Source organism: Lissotriton helveticus, chromosome 1_1, assembly GCF_964261635.1.
Source record: "Lissotriton helveticus chromosome 1_1, aLisHel1.1, whole genome shotgun sequence".
NCBI lineage: Eukaryota > Metazoa > Chordata > Amphibia > Caudata > Salamandridae > Lissotriton > Lissotriton helveticus.
In genome coordinates, this window is record NC_136057.1 from 679950887 (window position 1) to 679977503 (window position 26617).

Below are 26617 nucleotides of genomic sequence, written 5' to 3' on the forward strand. Positions count from 1 at the left end.
TGTGCTATTGATTTTGTGTTCCCTTCAGCAGGAGGATATAGGAGATTGCCTGCTCTCACTCCGAGTACCAGTTCAATAGGCGGTGAAGCTTCATGGCAAGTTATCTATCTATCTATCTATCTATCTATCTATCTATCTATCTATCTATCTATCTATCTATCTATCTATCTATCTATCTATCTATCTATCTATCTATCTATCTATCTATCTATCTATCTATCTATCTATCTATCTATCTATCTATCTATCTATCTATCTGTCTGTCTGTCTGTCTGTCTATATATCTATCTATCTATCTATCTATCTATCTATCTATCTATCTATCTATCTATCTATCTATCTATCTATCTATCTATCTATCTGTCTGTCTGTCTGTCTGTCTGTCTGTCTGTCTGTCTGTCTGTCTGTCTGTCTGTCTGTCTGCCTGTCTGTCTAACTATCTATCTATCTATCTATCTATCTATCTATCTATCTATCTATCTATCTATCTATCTATCTATCTATCTATCTATCTATCTATCTATCTATCTATCTATCTATCTATCTATCTATCTATCTATCTATCTATCTATCTATCTATCTATCTATCTATCTGTCTGTCTGTCTGTCTGTCTGTCTGTCTGTCTGTCTATCTAACTATCTATCGCTGTCTGCCTGCATGCCTGTCTGTCTGTCTATCTATCCCATTTTTTTTATGCAAGTCTGTGCCAGGAAAATAAAAAGTGACGGACCAATCGAGATTTATTTTCCTGGCACTATAGCTTCCATAGGAAATTTTGCTCAGAACCACAGCAAAAACAGCTGAACAAATTTACATCAAATTTAGCACGACAGCAAGCAAGATTTTCTTGGTTTGGTGTAAATTTGTTCCTTAGTTTTTGAGATACTAGCATTTGAAAAAAGTGCTGGGTAGACTTGAATGGGGTAATTATATCTTGTCATTGAAAACCCAATAGTTAATTTGTTTATAGGTTTTGCACAGTTTGATGAATATCCACAAAATTTGTCAGGCGCTTAGTATAATGTACTTTTTCATTCCTGTGGAGCTATCAATGAGGTTGAAGTTAAAAATGGGTTCAAAAAGTGCAAATTTGAAATAGCTTTGGAACTATGTGAAGATCGTGAAAAACGTTTGGCAGAAGCTTGGAATGATTATTTTGCTGTGATATGTCAGGTTTTGCGCCAAACAATTGGTGGGCCATAAGCGTTTTTAATTGTTTATAACACTAGTGTCAATTCATTAATCGACATTAAATATAGCAAACAGTTAGGAAGTTACACCTAGTGCAGGTACTTGACGTTTCATGCAGCTACGGTGAAGTTGAAAACTGAAAATGGGGGTAAAACGTTTCTGATTTACTAGTCACATTGGCACGGTTTGATGGATCTGAACAAAAATTGGCAGCAACTTATTACATTTAGTCTATTTTCAAGTTTGTGCAGATCCATTGACGGGGAAATCAAGGGGGTAAAAAAGTGTTCATTTTCCAATAACATTGGCAGTGTGTGACGATTCTGCACAAAATGTAGCCATGTCTTTCATCAAGGAAGTCCAATTTAAAGGGGGGCAATACCATTATAATTCGCTTATATTTGAAGTGTTGTTTGATGAATCTGCCTAAAATGTAGTAGGCAATTAGCAAGGTATAACGAGTATTTCAAGTTTTATGGAAAGTTAATGGGAGACAAAGTTAAAGAGGAGAGGTATCAAAACATTTTTGATTTACTAATATTTTTGGGTCTTCACAAAATTTGGCAGAGACTTAGCCTACTCTTGCTTTTCTCAATTTCATTGAGGGCCCTGGCAGGGCACAACAACATTCTTATATGTTGCAACTCACCAATGTTTTGTTGTTTTCAGAAATTATTCACAAACTTACTGGCCGCAATCATGTCATACTGAGCAACTACTTCAATTGTAACTAAGTCGTTAACATTTTGCAACAGGGTATTTGCCAGGATTCCCAGTAGTTACCCTGTGTCTCTTATATAAGAGCTTCAATTCCTCATCATTGGTGCCAAATAATAGTCAACATATTTTGACATTTTTTTCTAATAGTGAATTGCATGCAGAGACGATTGGTCTTCCTATTCTCCGTTCCGGAGATCTTTATGGACTTTCAGGGAAAAATACATAGAAGGTTGGCTGGATACTCCGTTTTTATAACACTTATATTCCTCTTCATCAACCATTTTGCCAAGGTTTCATCATACCAAATGTTTTTATATTGTTGGATTCATTGTCTAATTGTTCATAGCTACTGCTAGAGCATTTTTAATAAATAAACAGTAATGTAATTAACATGTAGAAATAATGTGTAGGTCTCAAAACAAAAAGTCACGTTTGAAAGGCAAAATGAGAGCATAGGATTTCATAGCTGCATAAATTATGTTAGAAAGACTTCTGAATGCATTCTTTCCTTTTCTCTGTCTGACCTAAGGTTAGGGATATCAGTAATGAAAGTAATGAGACTGTCAATGAATCAAAAATGCTGAAATGAACATAAACTTATAGAATATGTTAGCTTTCGACCTTCCCATAGAGATATTTTCATAGAACGCAATAATGTATTGTATACATCCCCAAGCTAGACCTTTGGTTGATTCACCTCACTGCTTTCAACTGCATCCCTCTCATCATAGACTCTGAAAAATCATATCAGCAATGTGTGTAAGGGAGCTAATCACTTGATGAGGACTCTTAGAAATATCAAACCATTCCTTCCACAAAAGGATTTCAAGCAGGTGGTTCAAGCACTGGTCTTGCCGAGGCTAGACTATGGCAGTGCTATGCTCTGTGGTCTTCCCAAATACACCCTGCCTCCACTAAGGGCATCACTGAATGCTGCAGCCAGACTGGTCACAGGTACCAAACGAAATGAGCACATATCCCCAGTCCTAAAATCTTTCAAATGGTTTCCCTACGAAGCTCGAATTCAGTTAAAGATTGCCTTTCTGGTACACAAATCCCTGCATCTTAAAACTCCCAAGTACCTAGCGCAACAGCTTGAATTATCCTGTGGTGGACGAGCATCACGAAGTGCAGGCACTTTCCTCCTGAAACCACTCATCCTTAGCAAAAAGAGAACTTGTCACAGAGCTTTCTCCGGAGCTACCCCAAAGATATGGAACTCTCTTCCACCGGATGTACGCAGAATCTCTTCAACGACTGCTTTCAAATTGGAAGCCAAAAGATTCCTAATGAACTAATTCTTACCTTAATTGGGTCTAGGTTTTTCCTGCTCTAATTAATTGATCCTACATCCATTGTACCATCATTTGATGCTGCTCTCCTTTACTGCATTGTATGCCCCCCCTCCTAGCCCGTTATATTCCGGTTTATTGTATTACTCTCCTTGATTCAATTGTCTGGGAATTAATAAATAGTTAAATGTGATTATTCCTGTTGTGTATTCTTACTTGATGTTGATATGGGATTTATGTCTATCCTTCCATTCTTTTGTAAAACGCTCTGATATCCTTTGGGATCATGTTCGCGCTATAGAAAACTTTATAAATAAAATAAAATAATAAAAATATTAAATTGTGTGGTTTAATTTCTGTAAAATATTTCTTCATGAGAAATATTTGCAAGTTAGAATATGTGAGAATTACATGAATTCATCTGCGTGATGTAGAGACCTAACCATGAACTGTTTTGTCTTGTGGTAAAAATCGACAGTGGGAACCTAACCGCTACTTGCACAAACTTTATGAAATGTTTTTTTTAACACTTAGGGGCATATTTACAAGCCCCTATCGCCATCACAACGTCACTGTTCTCGATGTTGTGGTGCTTTAAGGGCACTGCCTTATTCACACTATACTTAGCGTGAACGGGCAGGCAATTGGTGTTGTGGTGGATGTTCCACCACAACACCCATTGAAGTTGACGCTGTCCCATATTTACAAGGATGGCATAAATATGGGGAAGCGCCAATATTAGACCAGGGAAAACCTTACCCTGGTGCAATGAGGAGAAATGTTTAATTTCTCCTCGTTTTTGCTGCTTCTATGTGTGCTGCACTGTGCAGCACACACAGAAAGAGCAAAATGCCATTGATTGTTTATGTGCAGGAAGGTGTCCCTTCCTGCACATAAACAATTATTTGAAATAATGACGTTTTACAACTTCTAGGTGTGCTTTATTAAGCAGCACACATAGAAGTTTCAAAACACCATTTTAGTATTAAATCGTTTTTATTGATGGCTTATAATGCAAAGAACAATGTTGAGGTGCCTACAACCCAATGGGCCGGCAAAGCATATTCAAGATATGCAAATCCAGTTACGATGTCAATATGAATTCTGAATGTTTTACACAGCAAGCCAAGTACAACCCAACAGCGCCGGCCACATCTGAAGGAATGTAGCAATCAGAAAACCAGTGTTGAAGGCTGTCTATAAGCAGTTGATAAACAAGGCGGCTCTGTGGCTGTGAGATGATCCTGTAAGGCCCCATATAAACAGTAGTCAGAACAAAAAACACATAGAAACTATTTTAAAAAAAAACTTTAAACCCTCCCCCACCCCCCACCCCGTCTCCTCAGTGAGCTAACCAAAAGGGGAAAGGGCAATTGTCAGCACTTGTTCCTGGATGTTGTTCTAGGCCTATCACTGCGGGAAATGGAAAAGGGCGTGTGTCACGTGTTCTCATGGGAGGACAGAGATGTCTTCAGGGATCAGCTTGAGAATGCAGAGGTATTGTGGGCAGGACAATTCTCGGAATTCTGTGGTAAGAATAGATAGAAAGGGTGCCCACGTCTTGGCAAAGGCTTCACTCTTCCCTGCTGCTGATATAGAAAGTTTCTCCATTGCCAGAAGATTCCAAAGTTGTTGCACCCAGTGTATATGTTCCGGGACCCTGTCTGATTTCCACCTCGCCAATATAACCCTTAATGTAGTTGTGATGTATTCCTATAGGTACTGTATCGATTCCCCTATTCCTGACCCTGGTTTGGTTAATAATTAACTAGCAGCCATCTAACGGTGCAAAAACCGTTATCTGATTAAGCCACACCACGGCACAGAAGCGCGTTATCTGATTAGGTCATAACGCATGCCATCTAATTAGACAAGCGATATTCCTCCAGCCCCTGATAAGGCATACGGAGTTCTCAAAACAAATCAAACCTACAGCGACCTGGGAAATTCCCATAACCATTGTTTTGATTTCACCGAGAACTTCAGCAAAAGAATGTGCGAACGAGCCCGTTCATATGACATCCTTATTGACGTATATATGTCCATCCTTACGTCAATCTCGGCACCTTTCAGGTATAAATATTACCGACATTGCCTTAAGCAAACACATGCGGTGGTGACGAGATCGGAGCAGCGAGACGTGCCGAGGAGCCCAGCAGAGAGCGAAGCCCACAGGCGCTGCCCCGCCTTCCTGACGCGCTGAGAACGAGACGCTGCCTTTCTCCTGCTGAGAAATCCAGCTCCGGCGCTTCCAAGCAGCCCTCGCAGGCAGCTGGAATATCAAGACCTGGGATAAGAGATACCAGCCCTCCATCATTCTAGATCTCAGGTACAGAACTGAATAACCCCTTGCAGAGAATTCTCGAATCAGTCCCTTGGCAAACAAACTTAACTTAAACTGCTACTTATCTACTCCCGCCCACGTATTAGGCTTAGGTCAGGTACACTGGGGTAGGCGTGGTTAGAAGCACCAGTTGAGTATGATTAGTCAAATGTATATATGTATGTATCTATTTTATCCATTTTAAAGTATCATATGGCTCAGAAACCATATCAATGCTTTTACAGTATTATTTTATAATTCTGTCTTTACTGTATGCACTTTACTTAACTATAAGTATTACAATAATAGCGAATCATTTCTCTTGTATGAGAAAGGAGACTGATCAATAAATAACATATTTTATTGAACACGCCCGTCTCTTCCTTTTCTCTACAATCTGGTGAAACTAAGAATGCACTGAACTGACTGAGTAAAATAAGTTGTCTTTTGTTTTCACACGACTCTAGAGATACACTCTTGATTAGGGGAGAGCAAAGTTGTCATGTTCTATGGTTGTCAGAAACTAAATCCCTTCTTGTCTATCCAGGGAGGTTAAAATCCTCCTTGCCTATTCGAGAAAGTTTCTAGTGAACTCTGAGCTAGCTGGCAAACACAAAACTTTAAGTCTAATATCGTCGGTAGAAGACCTAGTTAACCTCTGCCCTAGGTCTATACTATTGAAGATATTATTCCAATGCGCAGAGCCTATTGGGATAATAGGAACTACACTACATGGCGCCCAACCGTTTGGATAGGCGATAAAACTAACGCAGGACATTAGAGTAACTCAGTCGTGCTTTTTCACACAGACCCCTTTCTTCCCATAATACTCCAAAGACGTCTGGAGTGGGTGAAAGGTCATATCCGCCAAACCTCGCAGGAGGAGACTCCTATGTATGGTTCTTGGTTTATTCAACGTTGAAGAATACACTGTTCCAAAATATTGTGCATCTAATCTTTGTTTCCATAGAAACCTGATCTGCAAATAAACAAAATAACCTTCTTGACAGTAGAATGTCAGAAACTGAAGAAGAAAGGGAGACAGTGAGACTAGCAGCTGAACTCCTAATAGCAGACAATACTCTGCTGGAAAATGACCCAGATGCAATACTCATCCCGGTCAACATAAGGAAATCTATAACCCTAAAACTTATAGAAAATGGACTGACACCAAGAGGTGGTACAGTCATATTCGTAATTGAGGCACACGCATATCGGCAGACAGAGGTATTCTATTCATGGATAAACTTTCCAGCAGCAAACGCTGTAACAAAGGACTTCCACTATTACAAAATAGAGGAACCTCCTAGTGAGTACACTCCTTTCGAGGAAGTGGAAATACCACTCAAATTCCAAGAGCACCTGCTCTTGTTTCATGGCGCCCTAAAACATAATAATCACATCACCAGGCTCGGTCCACTAGGTAGACCAGGAGCAACGTGGCCGGTCCTAGCCAGATATACACCACATCCAGACATTGAAGAAATGCCTGCACCAGAGCTTTTAGCACAGCTAAAACAATTAATAAAAATACATGGACAATTAGTCCAATATGTAATGCGGACTTCAACAGTCCAACCAGCTATTAAAATTCCACAGCTGATCCCTCACCAGGGGAACACAAATAAAATTACACCTCAGAACATACAGTCCTGTCTAGGTAAAGTACCCGCAAAACGGGAACAAATTCCTTTCTGGCTAGCACAAAAAATCACTCAAATAGAGGCGGTGTTTCCAGATACCACTCCTGTGGAGAAACATAGGATTCTGACTATCTGTCTCCCAATGGGAATCGCACCACATGTGGAGGACTGTGACACTTGGGGAACAGTCTTTGCTTCCATTTACACAAAAACACATGGTGTTCCATCCATGTCAGTAATACCAGATGTGCTAAAACAAATTCAAGATGAATACGGTCCAGAACCTGCCTTAACTCTCGGTATGAAACTACTGAAAGATTTCAAGCAGGTCTCTGCAATATTATTAGCCAACATAAAGGGAGAAGCAGCAAATGTGGCGATTCGCCAGAGGATAAAAGAGACAAATATAGCAGACCAACCATCTGAAATTGCCAGAATCATAGAAAAATCCTATGAAGAACTAGGAAGAGATAGTTTGGGTGGAATACCAGTGAAACCCCAACTAGTTGAAAGTCCTGAAAAGGTATTTATAAAAAATATTTTAAACAATCAAAAAAAGAGCTGGGATGGAAATAAACAATCCAATCCTAAAGAAAAAAGATTCCAGTCCAGAGGAAGGTCTCCTCGGCGGAGAGAAAGATCTCCTGATCAAGGATGCAAGTCTCCCCAAAGGGAGCCCTCTGTAAAAAAATACAACCTTAGAAATAGGGAAAATATAAAAAAACCTGATAGATATCAAGATATTGATACACGTCCCTCTCAATCTTTTCAGACTTCCTCGCAGAAATTGGAAAGAAGAGGACAATCAGAACACAGGGAAGAGCACGTCAAGTCCAAAGACAAAGAACCTGCTCATCTGAATAAAAAATTACAATTTCCAAAAAAGAAGGTAGCCAGTATTAAAGTAATCAACAATGCCGAGAATACTGAGGACACAGCTGAAAACGGAGAATGGGCTCAGACAATGCTAGACAGTGCAGCAGAAGTGAGCATAGCTCGCAAAGTCCTTATGAATCATCTGGAGACAGTGGACACGAATGAATACATTCAGGTGGAAACTGCAGATACCAGAGTTAGCAAACCTCATAAAATATATGAAATAACATTGCGTATAGAGGGGGATAAGACTAGAAAAATAAGGGGTCTATTTTGGGATAATCTCTTCAAGGGCTATGACATCCTTCTAGCTGAACGAGACTGGCCTCCAGTCAGGGAGTGCCCACATGGCGAAGAAATAATTATGCCTGCCTTCTCAAACCATATTCCAATTCATACAAAATATACACTTGCAAGAAAGTGGGCAGTAGCTCAAGCCCCTGCCTTATATAAAAATCATGTGGGATGGGATGAGGACTCTCCTCCTCACAAAATCCAGTTAAAATCACAACCTACTGCACAGAGGCAGTACCCGATTAAGCAAGAAGCTAAAAAACAGGTAAAAGAGATCCTAGATCAACTTGAATACCAGGGGGTGATTGAAACTTGCACCTCACAAATGAACAACCCTTTGTTTCCTGTCTCCAAACCAGACAATTCATATCGTCTAGTTTTGGACTACAGACACCTTAACTCATGTTGCAAAACATTTGCAGTACAAAACTCGCATAGTGCTGCACTAATGAATAACATAGTGCGCAAAAAATACAAAACCACATTAGACATTTCTAATGGATTCTTTTGTCAAAATATAGCACCAGAGAGCAGATATTTGACGGCGTTCTCAATAAATGGCACGCAAAAAAAAATTCTGTCGTTTGCCCCAGGGGTTCAAGAACAGCCCAGGATTATTCTCAGCGAGAGTAACTGAATTACTACAAACATATGATGACGAGGCATTATCTTATGTTGACGACATCTATCTAACAGATGATGACTTGGATACTCACTTGAAGAGAGTGAACACCATAATACTTGGGTTCGCAGCAGAGGGTTACAAATTCAACTTTAAAAAGTCAAGGATTGCCCATCTAACAGTCCTGTTTTTAGGATATGAACTATCAAGTGAAGGCAAAAGCCTGGCCGACAATTTCCTAGAGAAATGTGCTGTAATCCAAGCACCTAGAACACTGAAAAACTTACAATCAATTCTAGGCTTCCTAAATTTCGGAAGAACTTACATCATAAATTATGCAGAGAGAATTAAACCTCTCTATGATCTAATAAAACCAGATTTTAAAAGAATCAACTGGACTCAAAAACACACAGAAATTTTTAGATCTTTACAAACAGATATGTTAGTTAAAACAAAATTACAAACACGTGACAACACACGCAACCTTGTGATTCGAGTCATCCCAGGAAGATGCGGATTCACATACCTGACCTCTAATGAGGGAGAGAAGGTACCAATAGCATACAAATCGCATTTGTACACAGAAGCTGAAAAAAGGTTCAGCATTAAGGAAAGCATTGTTCATGCGGTTCAAACAGCTGTAGCAAAGGAAAAATGCCAAGCAGACGGTAGACAGGTAACAGTCAGAACAGCAGAATCAGCTTTTGAGGCATTAACAACACCATGTAATTTACCGACAACTGCACTAAATCCAGAATGGGTACAATGGGTAAATTCTGTTGCTACAGACAAAGTAAAATACTATTTTGACCTGGAAATGAAAGAATTAAAATTTCTAAAATATGAGAGAGAATACCCTCTGCCAATCGACATTCTGCCTTTACGACAATACGCCTGTGTAATATATACAGACGGACATGCTCAACCCTCAGTTTGGGGAGAGCTCGCTTACAACGCCACGTGCGAAATTGTAAAAGAAGTGTGGCGCGGAGGCAAATTAAGACCTCTACTTACAAAAACACACTCAGTGGAAAATAATTCAGAACAACAAACTGAAATAATAGCGTTAAAAATGGCGCTAGATAATGCCGATCGCGAATTCCCGACACTCATAGTGTGCGATTCGTATTACTGCGTCAAATCATACAATAACGACTTACAGAAATGGACTCAGAACGGTTACAAAGATGATACAGGTGCCACAATAAAGCAGAAAGCGCTTTGGGAACAATTAGTTCTTTTAAAGAAAGAACTACCAAAAACTCACGTGATACATTCACTGAGTCATCAGCGTGATGGCGTTCACGTTGCAGGGAATTCATTGGCTGAGACAGCCACAGCGGAAGCATAAAAATCGGCTTCCGTAGCTACAAAAAAAGCGTGCAGTAGAATACATTGACGGTGAAACTGTGCTGGCGGTGAAAACGTCATCAAAAGGCGACTGTTCAGCACTACCGATCAATTATCCACTCAATTATACATACATAATCGATGCAAACTCAGTACCTTTTGCTCGAATCCCTGGAGTGGGGGATAGAGTAATTCCAAACACGGACAGGAGAGGCTTGTTAATAGCAGACGCACATATGGGTGAGGGTCTCAGACACCTTAAGCTAAAAGATTCTCTGGAAGAATTACAATCAGTGTGCTGGTGGCCAGGCATGAGCCTGCATCATCACATTTTTGTAAAAAACTGCCCAGACTGCAATAGAGATCGCAGTGGCGAGCGAGGAGGACTATTTCCATGGCACTTCGCTCCAGAAAAACAACAACAATAAGAAAGAACCCATCACGAAAAAACGTTATATTAACATAAAAAGACTAATTTTCACTTATGATGTAGACCCCAGCGCTCAGCTGACGTCTGGACTGTTATACAAGGATTTTCAAGTCTATAATGGCATATACGCTAGAAGCATGCTACGTTTTGAATAATGAATTCCCTTTAGCCCTCAGGCTTATAGGGAAGCATGGCCAAATGAGCATTGCATAGCGGTACTATTCTCACTTCCTTCCTGAGGGATATGGGATGGTGTAAAGAAAAAACCAAGACATAAAGCAATCTATAACGGAAAAGGTATTAGGTTCGGGAGCTGGGTGGGTCAAACATTTAATAAGTGTCCAACGTAGTCTAAATAACCTGCCAAGGAATTCTCTGAAAGGGTTCAGTCCGTACGAACTATTGTTCGGGACTAGAATGATGATCCAAGATCTTGATAGTCAGACTTCAGTGGTTAAAGACAAAAGCTTTGATATCAAAGATCGTTTGGCTATTTTACAGGACTTAAATGAAACAAGAAAAGACCTGAGCAACATAAAGTTGAAACAACAGCCAACAACCACTGAAGAGAAACCACCTGTCCCAGCAAGGCCTGTCTGGATTCCAAAAGTCGGTGATCTAGTCAGAGAGAAGATCGCGGTAAAGAAGGAATTTGGGCCTTCTTACAGAAAAGCAGTTCCTGTCTTGTCTGTCAACGGGACAAGATCAGTAGTACTACCGCCCCTTGCTGGTAAAAATGAGAACCGAGTTGTATCCATCGACCTGGTTAAACCACAATCATGTGGCCGATAACAAACAGTAGGCCAAGTGGACTCCCAAGAAGTAGCAGAACACCAATGTTTGCTACGAATACAGAGGCTCAAACTGGAAGACTGATCACATTTGGAAAATCTACAGTGAATCAACAAGGACTATGCAACAAAGCAATGGAACTTGAACCTCTTAAAACCCAAATTAAAACTTTTCATCAAGAAACAACAACCTATGATGATGTAACTGCAGACTTTGCTAATGAAACAAAGCAAAATCCAAAAACAATTGGAACAATTGACAGAACAGCATCCGGCTACTTCATCAACTTTGATGATTCATCTGAAGACCTGAGTGAAGCAAAGAAACAGCCATCAACAAAAACTTTTAAAGACAAAGCTAAGGAACTTTTTCAACAGCTGAAAGAAACCTATCTGATTTCTCCATGGATTGAATTTTGGGTGGCCTTCGGTGCATTTATCCTCATTCTTTGGCTCATCATGGTACTATGCTTGGGACATTTCATTGAAGGAAAATATGCTAAAATGGACACAGCAAGCCAGAAAATCAACTTGGTCCTTAAACCACACACATCTTCACACATCGAGAAAAGAGAACTTTCTTCAGTGCACTTCACAGCCAATCCTATACCAGGCGGTGTAGCATGGGACAAAACTGATTATGAAATCTATGGTCCGGTTGAAATCCTGAAGTATCCACACCAATTCAAGATCTCATTGAGTGACTTTGTAAAACCGAGCTCATTTGCTGATGATTGGGACTTTGAAAGTATTAATGATATGATGTCTGATCTTGTGATGTCTGCTAAATTTACAGAACATGATTATTTGCAGGGTTCGTCTAATTATGATCAGATGTTCTGCTACAACCACTATGGTAACCATTATCTCCATAAATCTGCACAACCTAGAAATGTTTTAAATTATAACCAATGGGAACATTGTGCTACTCCTCCAAAAGACAGCTCTAAAACATTTTATGATAAATATTCATACTTTTCAGGGTTTAACACAAGTAATGCAGAAACATTTTATTTCAAATTGTCAAATAAGACAGGTATGAAGACCATGCTTACAAACACAAAATTTATATATTCCGATTCATTCTTTGAACAAATGAATACATTTGGGTTTGATTTCTGGAACAATAATATTGAAGCAAAAACTGTTTGGGGTACAAGAGATTGGCAAGTACAAGGTATAGAATCATTGTTTAGAGCCTGCATGATCCCAGAACAAATTATATTCTTGAATGACACTATTCAACAAACTACCTGTCTTGGCTTAGCCAAAATCAAAGATTTGAACAAACCGTCTATTCCAAAGCCAACAATGAACAGTAATAGCTCTATAGATGTTGAGATAGACGTAAACCATATATTAAACCAAAACAGAACACATCCTGAATGGAAAAAATGGTTGATCTGGCCCACAGATACAAATAACTGTCAAGACAGATTCCTGAACAAAAAACAGGGGTTCACATTGACTAGGCCAGACCCTAGATATTCCCAAAGACAACATCCAGGGATAGTAACCACCTACAGCGTGGGCAAGCTCTGCCTTCAATGGCTACGAACGTCCACACTGGCTGAAATTAAGCAACACCTAACTTTACTTACAGAAGGTGCTGACTTGCGTGATTTCATATTGGGACCACGCAAACAGCATCAAAAACGTTTCATAGTGGCCTCTATATATGCAGCTTATAACGAAGTTTGGAAAGTAACTCAAATTGAGACAGCAGAAAAAATACGGGAAATTGACCGTATTAATTCGGAAAAATCACTTTCTGTGGTGGACAATGGGTTAATGACTCTGTCCTCCAGAATATATTCTCTGGACAGCATTGTGTCTTCAGCAATCGATATAATATCGCAAGACTTACTGATGTTACAACACGGTCAGTCCCAATTGCGTTCTATTGTACAGCTTGGCTGGACGTTACAAAATCTGCGTTCTGGCTATGTGCCATGGCGTTTAATCAACACAACGTCATTATTTTATATCTTTAACCTTACTGATAAACAAATCAGTTTGGCACAGAAGGGTGCTGACTATACAATTCTGAGCATCGAAAAACTTGAGAGATTACCATTGACAATGTCAGAACGACCTGTCATTGAATGGATAATACATGGAATAATAAATATTCCGATAACTACTTTCCAGTTTCAATTCTGCCAAAAATATATACAGGCAGGCCAGTATGAAAGGTTGGGTAAAGGATACATTAAGTCAATATGGAACTTGCCCTATACACACGAATGTGTCAGTAATAAAGGCCAGAAAGTGTTTCTCAGTGGCGATAATTGTGCAAGATCACTAAGCGGTACACTTCTGTGTCAGGGTATTAGTTTGCATGGAGCCTGTGAAGGGACTTCAAATAACCTTTCATGTTACCAGCTAGGCACACCTGCAACACGAATAGAACCATTCTTTAGGAGACTCTCGAACGGGAGTTACATTCTAATAGTAGATCGCAGATGTTGTAGTTTGCTGCCCGGAAAACCTTGTTTCATAACCGTGACTAGGAAGGTCATGTGCTGTGAACGAGTATTGTTCCCTAACGATTCTCCAGACAGGGAGGCAAGGTTATGGCCAGATTTGAAAATTGCTTCTATTCGAATAGATACTTTAAGCAGAATGAAGACTGTGCTCCTACAGACGCCGACCAGGCTCACGTCATCAAAAGAAACATATGATCTCCAAGTTGCAAGGACAACAGAAGAGATTCATTCATTATTATCAACTAATTCCCCCATACATTTCGCAGAAATACTGAACGAAATCTTAAATATTTCTGATACCACTGGTGTCTCCAGTGTATTTAAAGCAGTGTTTTCGGGTGCTTTAACTCCATTCAAAGCCATCCTGGGTATTTTTCCAGACTTTGTCCATTCCATTTTTGGCGGACTTCCACTCCTTTTGGGACTAGTAGCGGGTATTCTATTTTTGATCCTGTTATTTCGCTATGGCAAACCATGTCACAGACAAAACACCTGCGACAAGGGAAGAAATGATCCTAGCCATTGGCTACCGGGACCGCATAACTAAAGTCCTTGGACTAGCACGGCTTCGGGACCTGAACATGACTGGGTCTCTTTCATTCAGACCAATGTGGCAAAGTTGTGTTATGCCTGTATTAAGGTGCTTGCTATGCGGCGAAGAATGCGTGTTGGACACCTGTCTGGCACTACATCGGATGTGCCAATGGACGCAGATACCTTGTTGGGTCCGGTAACGGCTCATGCATTGTGCTGTCCCCAGCGGCTACCAATCCTGATGACGGCATTCGTGGAGACTTCACCACTACGATTGAGGGGTAGTGAAGCACAAGATGAAAGCAGCATCGATCAGGTACGACCTTCAGTCAGCTATGCTGATCAAAACATCAATGGAGGCAATCATGCTCAGGCTCATGAATGCATGGTAACAACCTTTTCCGAATTAGTGGAACTTACGCAAGAAGCTGTTGACAGTTTTTTCAACAGTCTAAATGATATGATGTTTTCACCAGAGCAGCAGGAATAACTTTGAGCAAAATAGCACTTGGAGTTCCCTACATGCTGAATTTGGCCTTCAACTTCTCAAAAAGCGATATGAACAATTTTTTCATCAGTTTGTTCAGACTGCAAGAACCTTTTTCCCCACATTCAAAAATATTTACGATTTTTGGGACACTTATCTTCTGCTTAAAGTAGACATTATTCTTAGAGAACTAAATTTCTATTTTAGGTAGTCACGAGACAATCGCTATCCTCTAGCACTATTATACATAACTTTATGATTGTGATGAAATGGTCTCGCACTTTTTTTTCTGTATTAAGAGCCATTTCATGTGTGGTTTTCGCATTTATTCATGCTGAATTTAGAAATATGCGTTATATGTTTAGCATTATTAGACTGCTTGTGCATATAGTACACGTGATAGTACATGTGATTATGTTTCAAAATTTTCAGGATACATATGAATGTATTTTGGGGTGGTACGGTATACACAAACGCTACTGGGTTCACTATGCCTAGATTTGTAAATATGGACATAGTCTACCTGGAGTGGGTGTGATGTATTCCTATAGGTACTGTATCGATTCCCCTATTCCTGACCCTGGTTTGGTTAATAATTAACTAGCAGCCATCTAACGGTGCAAAAACCGTTATCTGATTAAGCCACACCACGGCACAGAAGCGCGTTATCTGATTAGGTCATAACGCATGCCATCTAATTAGACAAGCGATATTCCTCCAGCCCCTGATAAGGCATACGGAGTTCTCAAAACAAATCAAACCTACAGCGACCTGGGAAATTCCCATAACCATTGTTTTGATTTCACCGAGAACTTCAGCAAAAGAATGTGCGAACGAGCCCGTTCATATGACATCCTTATTGACGTATATATGTCCATCCTTACGTCAATCTCGGCACCTTTCAGGTATAAATATTACCGACATTGCCTTAAGCAAACACATGCGGTGGTGACGAGATCGGAGCAGCGAGACGTGCCGAGGAGCCCAGCAGAGAGCGAAGCCCACAGGCGCTGCCCCGCCTTCCTGACGCGCTGAGAACGAGACGCTGCCTTTCTCCTGCTGAGAAATCCAGCTCCGGCGCTTCCAAGCAGCCCTCGCAGGCAGCTGGAATATCAAGACCTGGGATAAGAGATACCAGCCCTCCATCATTCTAGATCTCAGGTACAGAACTGAATAACCCCTTGCAGAGAATTCTCGAATCAGTCCCTTGGCAAACAAACTTAACTTAAACTGCTACTTATCTACTCCCGCCCACGTATTAGGCTTAGGTCAGGTACACTGGGGTAGGCGTGGTGAGAAGCACCAGTTGAGTATGATTAGTCAAATGTATATATGTATGTATCTATTTTATCCATTTTAAAGTATCATATGGCTCAGAAACCATATCAATGCTTTTACAGTATTATTTTATAATTCTGTCTTTACTGTATGCACTTTACTTAACTATAAGTATTACAATAATAGCGATTCATTTCTCTTGTATGAGAAAGGAGACTGATCAATAAATAACATATTTTATTGAACACGCCCGTCTCTTCCTTTTCTCTACAATCTGGTGAAACTAAGAATGCACTGAACTGACTGAGTAAAATAAGTTGTCTTTTGTTTTCACACGACTCTAGAGATACACTCTTTATTAGGGGAGAGCAAAGTTGTCATGTTCTATGGTTGTCAGAAACTAAATCCCTTCTTGTCTATCCAGGGAGGTTAAAATCCTCCTTGCCTATTCGAGAAAGTTTCTAGCGAACTCTGAGCTAGCTGGCAAACACAAAACTTTAAGTCTAATATCGTCGGTAGAAGACCTAGTTAACCTCTGCCCTAGGTCTATACTATTGAAGATATTATTCCAATGCGCAGAGCCTATTGGGATAATAGTAACTACACTACATAGTGTTCAAGGCAAACACCATTTGTCCCCCCCTAAGCGAGCACAGAGGAAAGGTAAGCGCGTTTGGGAGACCTAAAAGTGTGTACGCCGGGAGACGGGGGATGAAGGTATTAAAGGCAGCATCAATGTCATCCAGGATCTGTTACCAATAGCAGGTCAATTAGGGGAAGTGCCAGAGCAAATGAATCTCCGCCAGCAGAAGCCATTGCAATGGGGTTGCCATTTAGCGAGTCGATCAGGGGTATAATATCAATACGTCGCAATCTTAAAGGCAGTTTCCATGTGGCTCGAGAAAAAACTTAGTGTGGTGCATGTGATAAAAAACATCCCCCACCCAACCGCGGCTGAATGGCAGGGTTCATGGTGTGGCGCAGCGGCCAGGAAGACTGACGCCGGACGCTGGGGATCATGGTTCGATCCCCGGCACCGGCGGCATGGGTCTGCCCAGCACCATGTGACTCTGGGCAATAGCTTGCTTAATCTTCCCGACGGCCCCCAGCGCCGGGAAACCTACGGGTAGCTATGCGCTTTACAAATACAGGATTATTATGAAAAGCGGTGTCATGGGAGATGGAAATGTGGTCAAGTTTGCCTTACAGGAGATTTTGTCCCAAGCAAGCAATGTGGGGCGCGTAACAGGGGAGGAGTAGAGGCCCCAGGCACAATCCGGTCTTGGCATCCATAAGTCGTGCCAAATGTGGTGGCCCACTACCGTCTGGTCCATAAAGACCCAATATTTCTCCATCCATGGGGCGTTTCCACTCTACCAAGAATCATAACTGCGAAGCGTGGAAATATTGTGTAAGATTAGGGATGGCTAGCCCCCCAAAATTCCTAGGGCATTGAAGCTGAGTTTTCCGTAGACGTGGTGCGGTCGGGCCCCAGACAAATCCCTCGATCGCCGATTGCATCTGTCGGAGTGTGTGCGGGGGGGTTCTAATGGCAATGTTTAGAATAAATACAGAGCCCGCAGCAGTATGTTCATTTTAACCGCAGACAGTCACCCAAACCAGGTCAGAGGAAGGCGGCGCCACCGATTCATATCTGTGCGAATCCGTTTCAAGAGGGTCGAGTAATTTCGCTCTGCTGTCTGCACCAGGCTTCTATGGTGGACCAGCCCGAGGTATGTAATGTCTTCTGCCACCCACTCAAAGGTAAAGTTATTGTAGAGTGTTCTCTCTGTCAGCGGAGCGATAGTGAGGTTGAATACTTGTAATTTCATCATGTTGATTTTAAAGCCAGAGAACTGACTAAACGTCTGATGGTCGTCCGCAATTGCCGGCAGAGAGGTCAAAGGGTGTGCCACCGAGATAATGAGGTCGTCTGCATATAAGCTAATAAGGTGTTGGTCTAGGCCAAAGGGAATGCGCGTGCAAGGGGGTTGTCCCGAAGTCATTGGGCTAGTGGCTCCAAAATGCCATTTTAGATTGCTTATGTGCAGGAAGGGACACCTTCCTGCATATAAACAATCATTCCCCTCAACTCAGGCATCCTTGCACCATGGTGCAAATGTGCATGTGTAGGCGCTAGGCAGCTTAATTAGGACCAGCACAGGGGGGAACAGAAGGCTGCACCGTATTCCTGTAAATACTGTGCAGCCCTGAGTTTCAGAAGTGGCAGAGCACTGCGTTAAGCCAAGGAGGCTAACACCGCACTCTGCCACTCTCTTGTAAATATGCCCCTTAATGCTTGTAAGCCTTTTCCCCTGAATCGCTTAGACGACGGAAGATTTCCTGTTTCCATGAAGATACGGTGCAATGAATGGCTGGGAAGACAGAAGAATGCAACATTTTACCTTAACGTAGTGGGGGAGATTCTTAAGATCCTTTCTAGACTCTCTGCAGAGCCCTTCGCTAAGATTTTCTCTTATTTTTTTCAGAGAGACCAATTTATTTCCCTTGCCTGAATCCATGCTGCTTTGAGACAGACCACTGAAGTTTGCGAACTTCTCCTTATGGGAAGTACTAATTGATTAAGAACAGCTTAACCTTTATGCTTTCACCTCTCAATACTTTTCTCTCATTTCCTAGACTTAGAATTGAGATTCACTTACATGGAATGTGCTTTATACAATTGTTCTGTATTGTGTTACTATTGAATTGATTACCTATCTTGAGAACTTATTAATAAAGAGATACATACTAGAAGACATAATATTCTTTGAAATCTCAGTCCAAATCTCATAATTGACTCCCAAGTAATGATAATTGAACTATGAGGAATAGATTGATTTTATTTGCAGCTCCTGATGAATTATCTTCTTGCGTTCAAAGTCTTTCGGCCCTGGGCCCAGTAATGAGTGGTGACTTTCCTCCGGATGAGTAATAAAATTGATACCGTAAACCAAATATTTTATTTAAATTCCCTGCTTCACCAAAGTTTGCAGCGAGAGAACAGTTTATGTGATGAAAAGAGGAACTGCAAAAATTTAAATTGTCCTGAGAACGATAGATAAATGTCCGTTGAACGATTTGCCAAAGCCTGAGTTTGAAGATTGAGGGAGTGTGGTTGGTGGTTGCAGGTGCTGAGTTATCAATAGGTTTAGGTGTCGCGATTGTGCTGGCTATAGTGATTTTGAGATTTGATCAAGCATTGATGTGTAAAATAAATTATTGAAGCTTGTGATTTGCTGATGTTTACATGCTTTTGTCGTAGAAGATAAAGGAGTTATCAGACTAAGTAGTACTCTTAGATCCCGGGATAGATAGATAAACAAAGAGTTGATTTTCATATTCTTGTCTGGTAATGATTGAAGAGCAGGTCATGAGACAGCATCGACTGCACAATTGAAACAGGGATAGTAACAAATTGCTGTGTTTGTACTAATAATGAGCAGTGTTAGTGAAACCTGATGCGCAAAAGTGACACTGCATTGATTAGGTGATTTCTTGCTGGTCGAGCTTTCATTGGTGCATGTCATTTACTTTTGATTGAGAAAAGTCGGAAGGTATGAAAACCTGAAAGTTCCAGATGTTGAATTGTTCTTTTGATTTCTTTAGAAGAAGCAGACAAAGACTGTTATTTAAAGGTTGCATAAAATTGTAGCTTTGTGTATGTACAGAAAATTGCAGAGGAGGGTTAGAAGAGTCATGCTGCTATTGGTTGGTTCCTATTTTAAACAACAAGGGGACCCCAATTAGTATCAGCGAGGGACCTCGGGGAGCTTAGTTATATGGAAACGACAATGGTCCCTGGCAGCGAGACAAATGATTGAAAATGAATATAGACTCAGTCAGTTCTATATTAGAGAAGACATGCCCAGCCGGGCAGAGGTCCTCAAAATTTATATTTAAATCAAAGTTTGCAAAACAAAATAACACCTTCAACAATTCACGTGCGTGGGGCACAAGCCTGTACCCAGCCACAACAATACACAAACAACAACATACATAAAGGGCTTGTAAGGCAAAATCAACAGTCTCTGCAAAATTACAAGTTTAAACAGAGAATTTCCTATAGGTACCATTACACAATTTTTGTAATAAATTATTTCACACGTATATGGTACACAGTGGGTCGACGACGTTTCGGACCCCTTGCTAAATGATGGGGTCCATCATCAGGACAAAACAATGGTTGCCTTTTTAATATAAAAGCCTCTTTTGCCAGAGGGGTAAGGGTACTGGAGCTCAAGTAAGCGCGCAGGCGAGGGCTTACTTCGTGAACAATTAATAATCCGCTTCAATCGGTATATCAGTAATATCAGAATATATATTTTCCGAGGGTCCAGGGCAATTGGAATGAGAGCTCACAGGAAGAGCGCGCAGACAAGGAGTTTAGAACGGAACCAATTAGGGAAGCATTATCCGCTTGGTCGGTTCATCAGTGAATCAAGGACGTTAAGTCGAGGGTCCAGAAGGCGGGAGAAGAGTATTATCTTGCATCCGCATGTATCTTGTGCACCGGGTAATACCGGAAGCGCCGCGTCGCGCTGGGGTCCTGGAACCAGGAGGGCCGGGTCAGTCGGCAAAACTCGATTTCCTGGTATGAAAACCTGAAAGTTCCAGATGTTGAATTGTTCTTTTGATTTCTTTAGAAGAAGCAGACAAAGACTGTTATTTAAAGGTTGCATAAAATTGTAGCTTTGTGTATGTACAGAAAATTGCAGAGGAGGGTTAGCTGCTGCAATGAGCAGGTTGCTACGACATATTGTGCCAGACTGGTAATGGTCAGTTGATGTGAAACGCCACGCTGAGATTGGTTGAGCTATGTGAAGAGTCATGCTGCTATTGGTTGGTTGACTTACAGAGAAGCACTAAAACTGGAATAAAGGCTTACTGAAGTCTGACGTATAAGGAATCGATCAAAACATTGAAGATTTATATTCCGTAATTTGCCATTTATTGGATTAAATTTGAAATCATGACATTTTTTAAAGCAATGAAGGTTTTACTGAGAGGTAATGTGACTATTGCTGTTCGAGAAGGTGAAGAGGCACTTCCTGAGGTAACGCCTGATTATCACATGATGATTGAGAAAGGCTTACGCATATGTGTTTGGCTTCATCAGTGGTTCACGATCACTGAGAAAGAAAGTGAATTGAGTTTTCAAAGTTGGGGGACATTCAAACTTAGAATTATTGACAGATTGAGAGAGACACTTTGTCATATGAAGTCACCTCTTAGACCTACACAATTTGAAGCCTTAAGTGCTTGGGAGAAAATGGCTTGAGATAGAGAGAAAGAAAGAACAAAGACGAACAAAGCGAGATTTAAAAAAATTATGCAGTTGCTGTATGGGATGAAAGACAACATAAATGGAGAAAGGGAATAGAGAAAGGAACTAGATTATATCCTGCATTTACAAATGAGAAACATGAGAAATATGAATAACCTAAGAAATCCAAAAAGGCAGGAGGAGCCACGTGCCGAGCCAAGATGGCCGCTTAGGACTTCGGCTCCGTGGTACCCGTTCCCTAGCTCCAAATTCCTGGTACACATCCTGATTCCAGAGCCTACTGCCCGGTAGCAGAAATGCAGCGGAGCTCCAGACGGCGACTCTGGCCCCTCTATGACATCGGGGGCCGGAGATACGCCGCCTGACAGTTGCGGCCTATTGACTCTCCAGGGCCGGGAGCTCGGGTGAGGGTTGCAGCCGTGCGGAAAGCTCACAACTCCCGGGCCCTAAACCGGAAGTAGCAGGTCCGGCCCCGGCAACAACAGACAGCCGTGTGGCGGCCCCGGAGACGGACGGCGGTGAGGCATACAGGCGGGGGTGCGGCCGGCTGGGGCCCCCCACCCCCTCGCATGTGTCCCTCAGGCAGAGGTGGAGCTATTTGGACCCTGAAGATCCTGGAGAGGCAGCGACCGGCGAGACACGGTGAGACTGTAGCAAAGGTGGGAAGGGGAGCGCCGGGGACTCGGGGTGCGTGGCCTGGACTGGTCTCCCCTCCATTCCACATCAGCTGACCTGTTGACTGGCCAGAGGGGAGGAATCCTGCATAGAAGTGCCGCCCTGTTCGCTGCATCGCCGATTGACCCTGGGGCAAGGAGGTGGCCCTAGGGACCGGGGCCGTGGCTGCGGTCCTGCACACTGTGGTTGTAGTGCGGGGGAGCCGGAATCCCGACGGATGTGGTGCCTTACTGTGGGAGCCTGATGGGGAGCTGCTGAGGCCGTAGCCGGTCCTGCTACACTGCCGGCCGATGGTGACGGGGCTTTGACAACACCGCGGCCACACCACAATATTGCTGAAAGCCCAGCCGGACGCCGATGCAGTGACGGCCCTGCTTTGTGGCTGGGGTTGACACTGTGGGCCGGCTGCGCTGCGGCTGTGACCCTCCAAATTTCATTGCAGCACGGTCCCCATGCTGCACGCCTCCCGGTCTGTTCTCCCACCGGGGCGTCCTCACTGATGTGCAATGCCCTGCAATGAAAGCCAGCCTGTGGATACGCTTCTTTGGCTTTGGCTTAACTCTCTGTGTAGCTTCCATCTGAGGCTCCCGTCCTTCAGTCTCTCGATACTGGTGGTGAGATATTGCATGGGCCCTGGGTCACCCAAATTACCATTGATGCGGGCTTGCTGGCTGTGACCCCGAACTACATCTTCAGCACAGCCGCTTTCAGCTGTATGACTGCACGCTGTCATATCACTTGGGGGCACATTGTACCTTTGGCCTTTGGCGTTGTTTCTGTATAGTTTGCGTGAAGTCATGGAAGAAAGAGAGGGTGCCATTCTCGTACCGCAGGGGGCCCCCTGAGCGGGCCGCCTGCAGGATAACATCTCTGTCCCTGAAGACAGGGCATTGGCTTTCCTCCTCATTACTACCTTTAGTTAGTTAGTAGAGTTAGAGTGTGGGGCGACAGGCACACTGCCAGTTGGGGATGGGCGGAAGCCATGAGCAGGGTGCATGGGTTTGGGGTTGATGGGGCTCCTGGTTTTCAGGGTCACACCGTGTGTGGATATGTTTGTAGTTTGTTTTATTTCTGTAACATCAGTAGACAGTGCTGCAATTGTGATGCTTCTATACCAGTTCAATGTCAAATAATAGACGGGAATCGGGGATCAATGTGCTTAGCTGGAATGTGAACGGATTGGGCGACAAAAGAAAAAGGGGGATGGTTAACCAGTTCATTAAACATCACTCCCTGGAGTAGTGCTTTTGCAGGAGACACATCTCATTGGGAATATGTTCATGGCCTTACATAGAGGGGGTTACAAGTTGGTAGCACATGCAGGATTCACGACAGGGTCAAGAGGGGTCTGCATATTGCTTAAAAACTCTTTTCCCCATACCATTCAGGCCACATGGTCCGACCAGCGAGTTTGATACGTTGGCATATTGGTTCATTGGGAGGGGAAGACAGCCACTTTCTTCTCCATTTATGTCCCACCCGTCCTACAGTCAGATACATTTCACGATTTGGACTCTATTTTCCTAACTTTGCCTTTGGGTTCCCTGGTATTGGGAGGTGATTTCAATGCAGTGGTTGACAGTGAAATTGATCGACATCCCACCAGAACGCTGTGGCCAGCGCAGAGGTGGCTCCCTGACTACTTGGGTACTTTGGCCTCGACCCGTTTGGCGATATCGTGCAGAAGAGAGTTGACATAGACAGCGGGCAAGGTCGGCCCGGACTGGGTCCTCCCGAATTCCTACAGAGCAGGGGTGCCGGCGCACCCGTAGGTTAGCGCCTCTGATGGCGACCAAACCGGTGGTCGACAAGCATCAGTCCAGATCCTTCAGAGGGACAAAACAGATCCAAACCAACAAGCTGGACCGCTACACAATGCCTAAAGGTTCTCCTATACGAGGCAGGTTCTGTCGGTGGGGGGAGATTCTTCGGGCCCGCCGGTTGAGCTGATGCTGCTTGACATGATGGCAGCCATAGAGGGTGTCCAGTCGTCGCTGGGACAGAAAATGGAGTCACTGGACAATAAATTAGACACTGTCACGACAGAGGTCAATCTCATCTGGGTGGATCTCACGAAAGCAAGCAAAAAAGTCAAATCGCTAGACATAAAGACTGCCAGCTTAATCGATGACATGGCGCTACTCCCGCAGGAAGTGCGAGACCTCAAAGCCTCCCGTTCCCTGACTGATCGTAAACTGGATGAATACGAGGGGAAAGCCCGACGCAACAATATACGTATTCTTGGGGTCCCTGAGAAAGCTGAGAGCCCGGCCCGGACCTGTTCGTTGAGTACATCATCCTTTCAATGCGGTGGTTGACGGTGAAATGGATCGACATCCCACCAGAACGCTGCAGCCAGCGCAGCGGTGGCTCCCTGACTACTTGGATACAATGGGGATAGTAGATGGCTGGCATATGCATAACCCAAACGGCGTGCAGTATACGCATGTGTCATCCACACACCACAGCACGTCTAGGATAGACTACATTTTAGTCCCGGCCGCCCAGGCGTACGCCATTCGGGAGGTTCGGCACCTGTGGAGGGGCATCTCCGAGCACTCTCCGGTCTGGCTCCGGCTGGAATTTGACCAGGTCACTGCAGGCAAGCTTGCCCCTATCAACTCATGGCACCTGAGGGATCAAATCACTAAGAAAATAATAGTCAGGGCCACGGACAGGTACTTCCAAGAAAATCAGGGCACAGTGGACTCGGCACAAACCTTGTGGGAGGCGTTCAAAACTGTTATTCGGGGGGGGAGGCTTTATCCCTGATTGTAAAGAAAAAGAGGGAACGACAGGCTGACTTGAAAAAGCGGAGGAGGCAGTGATAACACTAGAAAGGGAAATATCCCAGGCGGTAACCCCCGAGGGTCTCCACCGTTTAAAACTACGGCAGGATGAGTTTGGTAGTCTTGCGAGAGATGGAGCCAAGGCGCAGAGCGGCGAGATCCAGAGTAGGGTATATGAGCGTGGAGACAAAGCGGGAAAGTTGATTGCAATGCTGTAGAGGAGGGAATGGGCGTCACGGTTAGTGCCTGAATTACAGGGGGAGAACTCTGGAATGATTACTGACCCACAGGCCATCGCCGATAGGTTCGCAGACTATTACAGTGGGGTGTATTGTTTGGAGGGGGTGTACACGGAAGAGGACAATAGGGGGATGATCAAGGACATTCATTTGCCCACGCTATCGGACGAAAACAGGGAGTATCTGGAATCCCCGCTCACAAATGAGGAGGTAGCGCAGGCCATCAGAGGAGTACACTCCGGCAAGGCCTCGGACTGAACGGTATTCCCATAGAACTCTATAAATTAGAATCACTCCATTTCTCTGCTCTATGTTTAACGAAAGCAAAGATAGGGGCCAACTTTCGTATCACCAGCGAGTTGCCAATATTGTGGTTATCCATAAGGAGGGTAAGCCCAGGACATGCTGTTCTTCATACAGGCCTATCTTCTTGCTGAACGTGGAGCCTAAGGTCCTGGCAAAGTAGCTGGCAACGAGGTTGGCCAAAGTCATCACTACTTTGATACACCTGGACCAGTCTGGCTTTATGCCGCACCGGAATACGGCCATCAATTTGTGTCGGCTTCACGGGGTCCTGGGTAGGACCCCAACAATTGGGGAGCCAGCAGCACTGGTGTCATTGGATGCCACTATGGCATTCGACAGAGTCAAATGTCCCTACCTTTTTGCAGTGCTGGAGAAACTGGGTTTCGGCCTGGAATTCACGCGTTGAGTGCGCCTTTTGTATTCTGCCCCACTGGCCCGAGTTGTAGTAAATAACCACAGATCTCCTGACTTCCATCTGAGCAGAGGGACCAGACAGGGATGTCCCTTGTCCCCGCTCCTTTTCGCCCTGGCCTTGGAACCGTTGGCGGCATGGGTCCGGCAGGACCGTTCAATACGCAGAATGCAATGGGCTCTGCAGTGGAAGGACAAAATCTCACTCTACGCCGAAGATATTCTGCTTTACCTCACCAACCCGAGGGGGTCCCTGAACTGTTTTTTGAACGTATTGGCTATTTTTGGGAGGTATTCAGGCTTCGCAATAAACTGGTCCAAATCGGTACTCTTCGTCCTCGGGGGTGACCCACCAGTCGTTCCACACACTTGTCCGATACAAATCGACCCGGTGGGATTCAGGTACCTGGGTATCTATATCACGTTAGATCTAAAACTCCGTTACACTAATAACCTGTGCCCCCCTCTGACACGATTTAGGGGTGATGTGGTGCGCTGGATGGCGCTCCCGCTCTCCCTTTTAGGTAGAGCGATGCTTTTTCAAAATGATGGCTTTGCCCCGGTTCCTATACGCACTCCAGAATGCGAT